This window comes from Cryptomeria japonica, chromosome 9, assembly GCF_030272615.1.
Source record: "Cryptomeria japonica chromosome 9, Sugi_1.0, whole genome shotgun sequence".
NCBI classification, from domain to species: domain Eukaryota; kingdom Viridiplantae; phylum Streptophyta; class Pinopsida; order Cupressales; family Cupressaceae; genus Cryptomeria; species Cryptomeria japonica.
This window is the reverse complement of record NC_081413.1, coordinates 557,303,493-557,315,923: the sequence shown is the minus strand read 5'-3', so window position 1 is coordinate 557,315,923 and position 12,431 is coordinate 557,303,493.

Here is a 12,431-nt window from a genome sequence, read left to right as displayed (position 1 = left end):
ACAATCTTGAGGTAAGAACCTTAGACAAAATCTTATAAACAGAGTTACAGAGACTAATAGGTCTAAACTTATTAAGAGAATCAGCTCCAAAGATCTTTGGAATTAGGACAATGAAGGTCACATTCAATTCTTTTAGAAGCCTTCTAGAACCAAAAAATTCCTTAACTGCTTTACAGATACCAGTCTCCACAATATGCCAAAAAGATTGGAAAAAGAACATTGGAAAACCATCCAATCCAAGAGACTTATCTCCCTAAAAAGAGAACACCACCTTTTTGATTTCCTGACTAGAAGGTATTTGGGACAAATGTTTGTTATCTTCCTCAGTCAAGGTAGAAGGAATAGCTTGCAGCATGAGGTTTTGGTTACTGTCGTCAAGGTTATCTACTTCACCCAAAAGGGTACTAAAATAGTCTAGAGCTTCCTTCCTTATATCATTATCATCCATTAAAATCCATCTATTATAGGATAACCTAGATATCCTGTTAACCGCCCTATGCTTAAGAGTAGTTAAGTGAAAAAACTGGGTATTTTTATCACCTTCCTTCAAATACAAGGCTCTTGATCTTTATCTCCAGAATGTCTCTTCGTTGGAAAAAATGGTGTGGTATTTAGACACCAAATCATTTTCCACAGACCTCAACTCTTCTGAAAGCCCATCCTCTTGGATTTTATCTTGAACTTCTTTTATTTCAGTTTTAATTTGAATTTTACTCTTGAAGATATCTCCAAAAATCTCTTTGTTCCAAATTTTGATTTTAGCCTTTATAATATTGAGCTTTTTAGCTATTCTGAAAAGAGTCGTTTCCTTGATCTCAAAACTCCACCAATCAGCAACACAAGCTTCCAGAGATGGATGGGATAACCACACTTTTTCAAATCTAAAAGGGAAATTTCTCTTTGCAGATAAAGAATTGGTAGTAAAAGAGAGAGGGAAATGATCAAAACCAATCTTGATAACTGATGCCAAAGAACAACTATACTTAGGTAACCACTTAGGAGTAATTAAGGTTCTGTCTAACTTAACTTGAATAAGATCAACTCTAGTTCTTCTCTTAGTCCAAGTATAGTTAATCCCTTAGAGATCCACATCCATAAGAGCTTGATCATTTATGAAATCCATAAGATCTCGTTTACCATCAAGCTGGAAGGGGAGGCCTCCCATCTTCTCTTCCTCTTTAAGTGGAGTATTGAAATCTCCCATTATTATCAAGCTTTTATTAGCAAAATTTAGTTTGTCTTCTACAAGGCTTCTCCAATATTTAGCTCTCCCAGTTTTGGTATTAGGTGCATAGACATTAGTGATAACCCAGACAAAGTTATCCTTGATATGCTCAAGCTGCACAAAGTTCCTTTTAAAATCAGATATAATTTCCTTACCTTTAATAGTTTTTTGGTTCCAAAAATTCATTGTTCCTCCAGAGGCGCCCTCCGAACTAGATCCTATAACTCCATTATTTTTAAATATTTTAATCCTTTCCACTTTATCTTTACACATCTTAGTTTCCTGAACAAGGACCACATCTAGTTTATGATCTCTTATAATATTACGTAACACATTCTGCTTATGAGGGGTATTCAACCCTCTTATATTCCAGGAAATTATCTTCATGCTTTAACCGGGGATAGGGCTGACTCGATGGAGCTCTGTGTTCCATCAGCATGATTTTTCCAACTTTCATGTTCCCTCTGATGTTTTAGAGAAGGTCTCCCCTGCTTTTTGTTTTGGCTTCCTACATCTGCCTTTTTCTTATTCCTGCTTCTAGTTGCAATACCTCCATTGGGTCCCTCCTTATTCAATTTTCCCTCTTTCGTACCAAGAATCCTAATATTTCCTTCTAGGGCTTCCATTTCCACACTATGTAATGGGGTTTTGCATTGAAACGGCTTTGGGCTTCCATTGGTTAATAGCAAAAGAGGCTCAAGATCATAAATGTTAAAATCCTGCGCCTCATTGAAGTCTTCCTCAATTGCTTTTGTATAAGATGATGCAGACACATCATCATTGGAATTTTCCTCTGCTTTCTTCTAGCTAACTGGCCCTCCCTCCTGGTCCTCTAGATCATTTTTTTAATTCACCTTTATACTTTGTTCATCTTCTTTAGTACTTTCTATTTGATTATTTGAATAGACACAAACAAGTTTTTCATTATTAATATTCACATCCTTCTTCACCTCATTTTCTAACTCAATCACTTCCTTATCTGGATCACACTCTACTGGTGGGTCTTTGGTTTTCTCTTTCATTTGCCATTTCTGCTTCACACTACTATCATTCTTGTTGTTCTTACCCTTCTTAAGTAGACAAGATTTTGCCCAATTGCCCGATTTTGTGTAGTGAAAGCAAGCAAATGGGAGTGATTCATATTCAATCGCTTGGGTCCATTTCCCTAATTTAGATATAATCTCAATAGATTGGGGCATGTCCGTCATTTGATTAACATTAACATAGATGCGGGAAAAAACTAACCTTGATTTAGCTGCAGTCATTGGGTCGATCGAGAGAAGTTATCCAAAAGAACTCGCTATCCCCTTGAAGACTTCCTCATTCCAGAACTCCAGCTGAAGGCCCAAGAGGCGCATCCACATAGGCACCGACACAAAAAATGACTCATCGAGAGAAAGGTTTGGAGCCTATTTTTGTAGAGCCAAAGTTGACTTGTTGAACATCCATGGGCCTTCACATAGAGCTTTATTCATATCTTCTTCGGAGTTAAAAGCAAAGGAAAAAAAACCCCTAAGCAACGCTGCCACATCCACTTGACCCTTGAGAACCCATTTCCTCCGTATAAAATTCCTAACAACATCAATGTTAGGCCTAAAACCAGCAAATCGTCCAACTAATGTCATAGCTAAACCAGAGACAGTAAGATCTACCAGCTTATTCGGAACAGAGATAGCAACAACCCCTGTTACAGGATCAGAAATGTTTTTAACTTTCGGTAGCCTTGTTTTTACTAGCAACTTCACTCCAAAAAGCAAAGACCATTTTTTTCCTTACCTCTATCGTGTGTGTCCCCGATTTTGGAATCTTTGTCTTTCACCAATTTGACTGTCTCCTTGTCCTCTTTTGTACCTTGGGACGCCTGGAAGCCAGCCCGATTGCCAGTTCCACCCCCATAAAGACTGCCATCCCTAGGGAATCCGCCATTCCCAGATTTGAAATTTGGGATTCCCGCTCGCCGCTCTCCTTGCCGCTCCACACCCATGTTTTTTATTTGCTTAAGAATGTTACTATTGTAGTTGATTGTTGCCAACATTACAATTTATTTTATTACAAATATAATTTTACTTCTTATATGTTGGGTTTGGGATGGTTTCTATTTATTTCCAACAAAGGTTTTTTATTATAAAATTTAAAATACTTGGACTTAGAACTTTGACGGGGGTTTGATCCTTGTAACTAGAATTGAGATTCATTTATAGGATGGTATAATTTCCATAATTATTTGATCTTGGAATATTATCAATTTTAATGTTGCTTTTTGGTGCTTTTTGCTAGAATTTGTGTCATTTAAAAGTACAAAATTAATGCAAGAGCTTGTTGCGTTAACTGATAATCCATTCTTGAGTTTCTCAATCATTGATCTACATCATTTGGTATCAAAGTAGATTTGTTTTAGAGGTATGAGGACAACATAACACATAAAGGATGAGATAGATTAATACCCCAATGGGGAGAAGAAAATCTAGCAGTTATAGGGATGTTGAGAGGTATCACCACAAGGCTAGAAGCCACAGATAAATCCCAATGAAGAGGAGTTCTTGTTGGGGATGTTAGTGAAGAGGAAGAGGAGACACTAGAAGTTGCAAAACTAGGAGAATATGCACGAGAGGATAGATGAACTTGCAAGTGTTATTAAAGCTAGGAAGTAAACCAAGGATGGATCCACAAAGCTACAGTGGAAGTTTGAATCTAGAGGAGCTCATTGATTGGGTTGTAGAGATGGATAAGTATTTTGATTTAGAGTCAATTGAAGACTTAAAGAAAGTGAAATATTCTTACAGGAGATTGAAAAAACATGCATCCCTATGGTGGATCAATTGAAAATTGAGAGACAAAGGAAAGGAAAGGAAAAGATTAAATCACAGGCCATGATGGCAACTACGTTGAAGACAAAATTTTTGCCTATAGACTATCACATTAGTTTATTAATGTTGGGAAAAATGGTGTCTCAACCTTGCATTTATGCGAGGTTACTATTTATAGTAAGTTTTTATTTGAGCACGAAATGGTGCGAAACTCTCCCTGAAGCTTCTGGTTGGCTAGATAAGCATTCCGGTAAAGTTGTGTCGCAAGGTCACAGCTAGTTTTGAAGATATTAAAGTTTTCATCTTGGAGGGGTGCAATAAAATATTTAAACTTAATTTTGGGGACTTTAGAGGCTCCAAAACGCCCTGAAAAATGGCCGTAACCGGCGAAGCGGGTTACGAGGTGATAGAGCACTTCGCGAGCTTTCCGGCGCTTCAAACGGTTCGTCAATCGGACACCCAGTTCTCAAGTTATGGCCTCCGGAAGTTTGTACTCCTGAAATAGGAAAAATAATTTGTATCGGATACATAAATGAGCTGTAAAAGGGAGCGACACGTGTTGATGTGTGCTTTAACATGTCATAGAAGGGAGATAAGGTCGGCTACACCTTATTGGGTGGTTTTAGCCCATGGTTTTGTAATACCGTTTGATGGTTTCTTGTATTGTATCTCCTATTTATGAGGTGTGTGAGATAGAGGTTGTGTGTAAGAGTCTTATGGCTATTGAGTTGCCTCTGAATCTCTGTTTAGTGCTACTCCTGCGAAGAGCTTGCTCTGCAAGTATTTTGTAATCTGTTTTTGATTGCTGAATAAAATATTGAGCTGCTTTTGGAGGGTGGGGTTTTTCTCCCGAAAGGGTTTTCCCCACGTAAATCATTGTGTTGTGGTATGATTGCTATTATATCTATTTCCATTTTCTGTAACTGTTGTAATGATCTGAAAAAGTTTTGCATTACCCTCCTCTCAAGGTTAGTGTAGGAAGTTGTTTCCGCTACTTAACTTCCTTACAATTAAAAAGGTTAAAAATTTGAACTAGAAGGATTTGAGTGTTATATAATACACATGAGAATTCTATAGGCTGGGTATTCATGCTAGGCATGTTGAAGATGATGAGAGAAAAGTAACAAGATATGTGAATCACAATCCCATATGAGCTTAGCATGGTCATGATAGGAACAACAAAAGAAACCTATTGATATTCTCTTAAAGTTGAAGAAAAGTTTTCAAGAAGACAACGAAGAAAATTTAGAGGGAAAGGAAAAACTTCTCAAGGTAGAGGACAAGACACAAGTAGAAAAAGACAATTTTCAAAGGAAGAGGAGACAAGTTGGTCTCAAACAAATTACAATCCCAACACTTTGGGAAGAGGTGAAACTCCAGGGGGTGAGGAGAATATAGAAGAGTGAGGGGATTTTTTATGGGGCATTTTTTATTGTGAAGATATGGGTCACAAGTCCTTTAATTGCCCTCAAATACGAGAGGTTGGAAAGATAAAGAGTGGAAAAGCATAAACACCAAAGAAGATAAAAGTGAAAAGGAATCGATAGATCTAAAAGATGGATAGATTCCTATGTTATAGAGAGTGATTTTAAAACTAGAAAAGGAGTAACAAGAACCAATGAAAAGAAGAAGTTTGTTTGAGACCATTTGCAAGCCACAATAAAAATGTTGCACCATATTTATGGATAGCAATAGCATAGATAATTTAGTATCTTAAGAGATGACGAAGAAGCTAAAGTTAGAAAAGATGAAACAACCAAATCCATATCGGGTCTCTTGGTTGGAAAAGGGGGCATCAAATCTTGGTGAATAAATAATGTTTAGTGAAATTTTAGATTAGAAACTACAAGAATGATATCTTGTTTGATTTTATGCTAATGGATGCTTTTTACATCCTTTCGGGAAGACCATGGCAATGTGATTGACAAGTTATGCATGCTGGTGAAGCCAACACATATATAATCACAAAGGATAAGAAAAAATATTTTATGAACCCACTGAAAGAGAAACAAAAGTGGGAGGACAATAATATCAAAGTATGCATGATCATTGGAAATTAATTTTTAAAATAATTCAAGTAGAATAAATGTGTTATGCTTTAGTTTCCAAGAAACAAGAAGTTGTAATAGTGAATGAAGAACAAGAAATGCCTGAAGAAATCAAGGAAACCTTGCAAGAATATAGTGACATTTTAATGAAGGATCTTTCAGATGGATTTCCACCAGTGAGGAGAGTGAGCCATCGTATGGATTTGATACTGGGAGAAAGTTTACCAAACAAGGCAAAATATTTAATGAGCCTCTAAAATGAAGAGATAAACAAACAAGTGCAAGGATTATTGGGTAAAAGTTTGACAAGAGAAAGTTTAAGTCCATGTACATTACCAATTGTTTTGGTAACCAAGAAGGATGGATAATGGCATATGCACATGGATTCTAGAGATTCTAATAAAATAACAATTAAGTTAGTTTCCCATTGTCTTGTATGAAGACATGATGGATTGCATAAGTGGAGCAAAGTACTTCACCAAAATTGGCTCGAACAATGGACACTGCAAAATAAGGATTAGAGAAGGGGATGGATGGAATGCATTCAAGAAAAAGGAGGGGTTATATGAGTGACTTGCTATGTCATTTGGTCTCACAAATGTTGCAAGTACATTCATGAGGTTGATTAATGAGATGCTCAAACCACTTCTTGGTAAGTTTGTAATTGTTTATTTAGATGACCTATTGATTTTTAGTGAAGAAAAGAAGGAACATCAAAAACATATGAGGGTTGTTTTACAAAGATTAAGGGAAGAGAAGTTCCTAGTTAACCTTAATAAATGAATCTTTATGAAGGAGGAATTGGTATATTTAGGGATTTTTATTTCAAAAGAAGGCTTATGGTTGGATCCTGAAAAGGTTAAGGCAATCCTAGATTGGCCCACACTTAGAAGCATGTTTGAAGCTAGGAGTTTTCATGATTTGGCAAGTTTATATAGAAAGTTTATCATAAATATTTGTAGGATATGTGCTCCTATTAGTGATACAATAAAAGAAAAAGAAGATAGTTCAAGTGGATAGTTGCAATAGAGAAAAACTTTAATATTTTCAAGGAGAATGTAAGGAAACTTATGGCCAACTTTATGAAAATTTCCGCATAACTAATTTAGATTTCAACAAAATAATCACATAGAATGCACATGCAAAGAATAGACAACATACCCATCAAAGATGACACAAGATATACCTTGGGAAAACCCTCATGAGGGAAAAATACATCCTCCAAGAGCATCCATCACCCTGTATTAAATTAAACAATGCAACATTACAATACAACTATGAAAGCTTCTGAAATCCAGTTGTAGACACCTAAAAAATGTCTCATTGATTCTACACTAATTATTCATCTATTTAATTAAGTAATTATTTAATTATTTGATTAAACCAACTATTTCTTCTAATTATCACCATTCAACACTTCTAATTATTTTATTTCTATTCTCAAATCATTTTAATCAATTAACCCTATCTCAAATATTAATTATTTAATTAATTGAAATTTATTCCTTAGTTAAATAATCTTTATTATTTAATTAAACTCATTTATAATGTTTAAATAATTTTACTTAAATTATTTAAATTATTCTTCCAAATCCCCAAACTCTAATTCCAATTAATTTCATTTATCTCAAATTCACATTCTCCCAAATTCTAATTTCATCACATTTAATCTAATTTCATTAAATTTGAGTTTCAACAAATTTCAATAAATTTAATGTTCATTTTAGCATTCGAAAGCCCAAATGCAAATCCAAATTGAAAATGAAAATCAAATTCAATTTCAAAATCCTACAGCACATGCTAAAATCAGAACTGATTGATCAAATTACTTATCTAATCAGTTAACTCATCAATCACCCCTTTTCACTTCAAATCGCCTTTTCTGACTGATCAATCAATCCACTTATCTCTCCAATTCATTCAGTCATCTCCCCAATCTATTCAGTCAACTGACTAATCTGTTTAGTTCACTATCCAATCAATCTAGTTGACTACTCAATCAAAGTTAACAAGTCAATCAATCTTAGTTAACAAATCAATCAACTCTGTTAACTGATCAATCAAAACCAGTTGTCTCCCAATCAAATCTTGAGTTCAAAATCCCTCCCCATCTCTCTTGAAAATCTATAAAATGAACCTCATTTCACATCAATCGATCTAGAATCACAACATCCAGAATCATGGAATCACATTGTTTGAAATAGTCGTCTAATCTATGCAGGAAATCAGTGCAATACCTGAGAGTAAATTCTACAACAACTAAGGAGAAGAGCAATGGAAGCTTTATCAAATCCATTGAGGGAGTCTTAATTAGATTCATTTGTTTATTATTCAATTGGTTTTGCATAATTCGATTGTTATTTAGGATTAATTCTAATTAGATTAGAGTTTGTGATTTGCTCTTATAAACTGACTAATTGTGATGATTTTAACCCTGAGTGCATTTGGTGAACCCGATGTGAACTAACAACAATTTGAAATTTTGTGTATGCCTGCAGGTTTCCATTTCTGTAAAGTTTCCATTTTTGGCAGGTTTCCATTTCTAGAAAGTTTCTGGTTTTTGCAGGTTTCCATTTCTAGAAAGTTTACATTTTTGGTAGGTTTCGATTTTTGGAATGTTTTTGTTTTTGACAAGTTTCCATTTTTGAAAAATTTCCATTTTTGGCAGGTTTTTATTTTTGGAAAGTTTCCATTTTGGCAGGTTTCCATTTCTAAATAATTTTCATTTTTGGCAGGTTTCCATTTTGGAAATTTTTTGTTTTTTTGTAGGTTTCCATTTCTAGAAAGTTTCCATTTTTGACAGGTTTTCATTCTTAGAAAGTTTCCATTTTTGGCAGGTTTCCATTTTTTTAAAGCTTATGTTTTTAGGTAGGTTTCCAATTCTGAAAAAGTTTCCATTTTTGGTAGGCTTTTGTTTCTTTAAAGTTTCCATTTCTAGAAAGTTTCTATTTTGGTAGTTTCCCTTTTTAGCAAGTTTCTCATGTTAAAAAAGAAAAAAGAAAAAAGAAAAACCTCTTTGTTCTTTCATTTTTCTTAAATTCTAGTCTTTTAGTGTTTTGTTTTATAACAGATCATTGATAAACACTGAAGCAGATTTTTGTAACCAAAGGAACAAAATTAGGCTAGAGAGCCTACAATGTGCTAACAATTCTTATGGTTTCTTGCAGGGATAGCTGAACTTAGTTTAGCTAAATCTTTCTTTTTGGTGCTTTTAATAAAGAACAATACAACTTTCATCATTGCTATGATGGTTAAAATGAACCCCATGCCTTTTTTGATCAACTTCTCCAATAGTTTAGAAAAATATTGCAATGAAGGTTTAAAAGGAATCATTGTTTTTCATGTCTTCAAGGTGATAGGTATATGCTCTCCCCTTTTTTGGGTGATAAAAAAGCCAGATCCACCTTTTTCATGCTTTATTTCATTTTTTGCATTAGGATAACACCTTTAGAAGGCCTGCCTCCCAAGTAGCCCATAAGGCCAAGTGAGAGGGAACGACCTAAGTGGCAACAACCAAAGCCAAGTAATCCAAGCCACTCTAAATAAATGTGTATGTGATGAAAGTCATATGCGATGAGTGTTACATGTTGTCATAACGATGTTATACCTCCCTCAGTGCCTATACGGTATGTTAAAATCTGTAGAGCACAACCTCTATAGACTGGGAGACCTCCCTCAATGGAGTGTAAAACGTTGTTGATTGTGATCACTCGAAAGGAACCCTTTCTAAACACCTTAGAAATTAGAAGGCTAATTGAGTCAGTAACCAATCACTTTTATTATCACAGTGCAAGGGTGGGGAAGAATCTGCCCCCAAGACACTCTCCATATATCTCCCAGGATAATAGGCCAATTGAGGAGCAATATTTTTGGTTCAAATTACGGACAAAGGCAAAAAAAGGGGCGCACCTTAGGGTGTGACGGGGTTGTTTGAGTTGACGGAGTATTAAGATGTGGGTTGTGGTAATACTTGTGACCTTTTGACCATAGGAGAGTATGCTTGATGTGCTATCAAATTTCCAAAATACTATCAAAAACAAAATGGGGTCTTCAAAAAGATCTCAACAATCATGAGCATTTTGAAAAAGTCCTTTAAACAAGTGCTCTCTTTTCTTAGTTTAAATTATTTTCTTTGCTTACTATTGTGTCTTTGTAACATCAACATCAATAAGATCAAAACCTCAACAAAGTCAAGTTTCAACATCAACAAGATCAAATCCCTCAACAAAGTCAAGTTTCAATATCAACAAGATCAAACCCTTGCAACAAACAAGCTTGTCAAGATCAACAGATCAATCAAACATTGCAACATTCTAGAAATGAAAGAAATATTTAACATGTTGTGATCCTAGGTCCAAACCAATCAGGTAAACATCATGGATTGGCGTTATGCATTTCGTAGGGAAGGTGAAGAATTCATCCCTTCCATTCCTATTCCAACACCATCCATAGAAACTTTAGCTCAACAAATTAATACTTTGCAACAACAAATGAGAGACATGACTAGTCCTAGCAACCATAGGGGTTGGCTAGAAAATATGATGAGAGAGGTGATAACCATGAGCAAATCATTATCAGGCCAACCTTCTTTTTCTTGTGAGACCATTCAAACATGCCAACCTTCATTCTTCAATAAAATCATTCCCACCTCAGTTCAACCAACATTAGAGTCATGTCAACCTTCTTTCAACCCAACATATCAAATATACCAATCACATCAACACCAAAATCAAACCCTATTCAATCAAAGTCCAAATTAAAATTTACACCAACCCAACATTCAACCTTCTTTCAACCCAACATATCAAACATACCAATCACATCAACCCAACATTCAAACTCCTTTCAACCAAAACCAAAACTCTTTCAACCCAAACCAAAACTTTTTCAACCAAAAATGAACCTCTTTCAACCCAAATCAAACCTCTTTTAACCCAAATCAAAACCTTTTCAACCAAAACCAAAACTCTTTGAACCCAAACCAAATCCCTTTCACCCAAAGTCCAAATCAACCATATTTATCCACCATTTCATCATCCCTTGAAGTTACACAAGAGCAATCCGCACCATCTCTATCTAATAGCACAATCTCCCAAGGGGTACCCATAGCACAAATCCAATCTAATCCAAGTCATGATTCAGAGTCTCATTCAAAATCCTTTTTCATCAAGTCAAAATGTTGAAACCTTCCAAAAATCTCCCATGCAAACTCCTTCTCTGTGTCAGGAGGACAGTCCAAAATCATAAGAAATGAGTCCTGAAACAAATCAAGATAAAAAAACACAAGTCCTTTCATCCTACCCAATTTTTGATCAAGATCCAACCTATCAAGAATCTTATGATGATCCCTTCATTCTCTTCTATTCCACTCATAATGATCCCTTTCTATCTCAAGAGAAAAGTTTTATTTCAAGTCCCATCCAACATCCACCTCCTAAGCAAGATCAGGGAATGCCTTCTATCCTTCATAATAATCCCTTTCCAAGCCAAGATCAAAGCATACTTTTACCTTCATGTCCTAAACAAGATCTCATTATTTCTCCAAATTCTTGTCAAGATCCCTTCATCCCATCATTTCCATGACATAATCCTCCATGTCTCTCACAATATTCTAGCAGACCAAATGAATTTACCATATCTCCTAGTCTCCCTTGTGATCTCAATGTCTCTATGCTAGTTGTTCATGGACCCCTTACCAATGGAATCACCAATCCAAATCATACTACACAAGACAACTTGTCAATAATTGTGGTGACAGAAACAAGAATGGCACCAGCTAATGAAATCAAAACCCAAATTGTTACATCATCTTCTTCAAGCACAAGCATAACACCAGCTAATGAGATTTACACCTGGTTGGCTTCATCATACTCTTCAAGTGCATGAATAAAAAGAGGCATAGCACCTGCTCATGTCACAACTTTGAAACCAAAATCTATTTGCGCCATACACCCACACTTGAAAGATTGGGGGCAAGAAGGTCTACCATAGCCGAATTTGTTTGAAAATAAGGAGGCTATAGTAGAAACTGTACATGAAATACACCCAACTGAATATCCTATTGAAAAAGATAGGTTCGTCCAACTCTTCAAACAAAGACCAATGAATTATCTACACAAAGCTCATACCAACTCAATAACAACATGCACCTAACAATATATTACATCTAAGGGTGGGTTCATTTCAATTTTCAGTACTGTAGTTGCATATTTCTTTACTCCATTGCATTGCATATCTTCATGCATCATAGTTGTTGCATTTCAAATTGCACAAAATATAGTTGCATATCATTATTTCTTTCTCATATAGTTGCATCAATAAAAACATGATGATTGTCTGACTCATTCACCT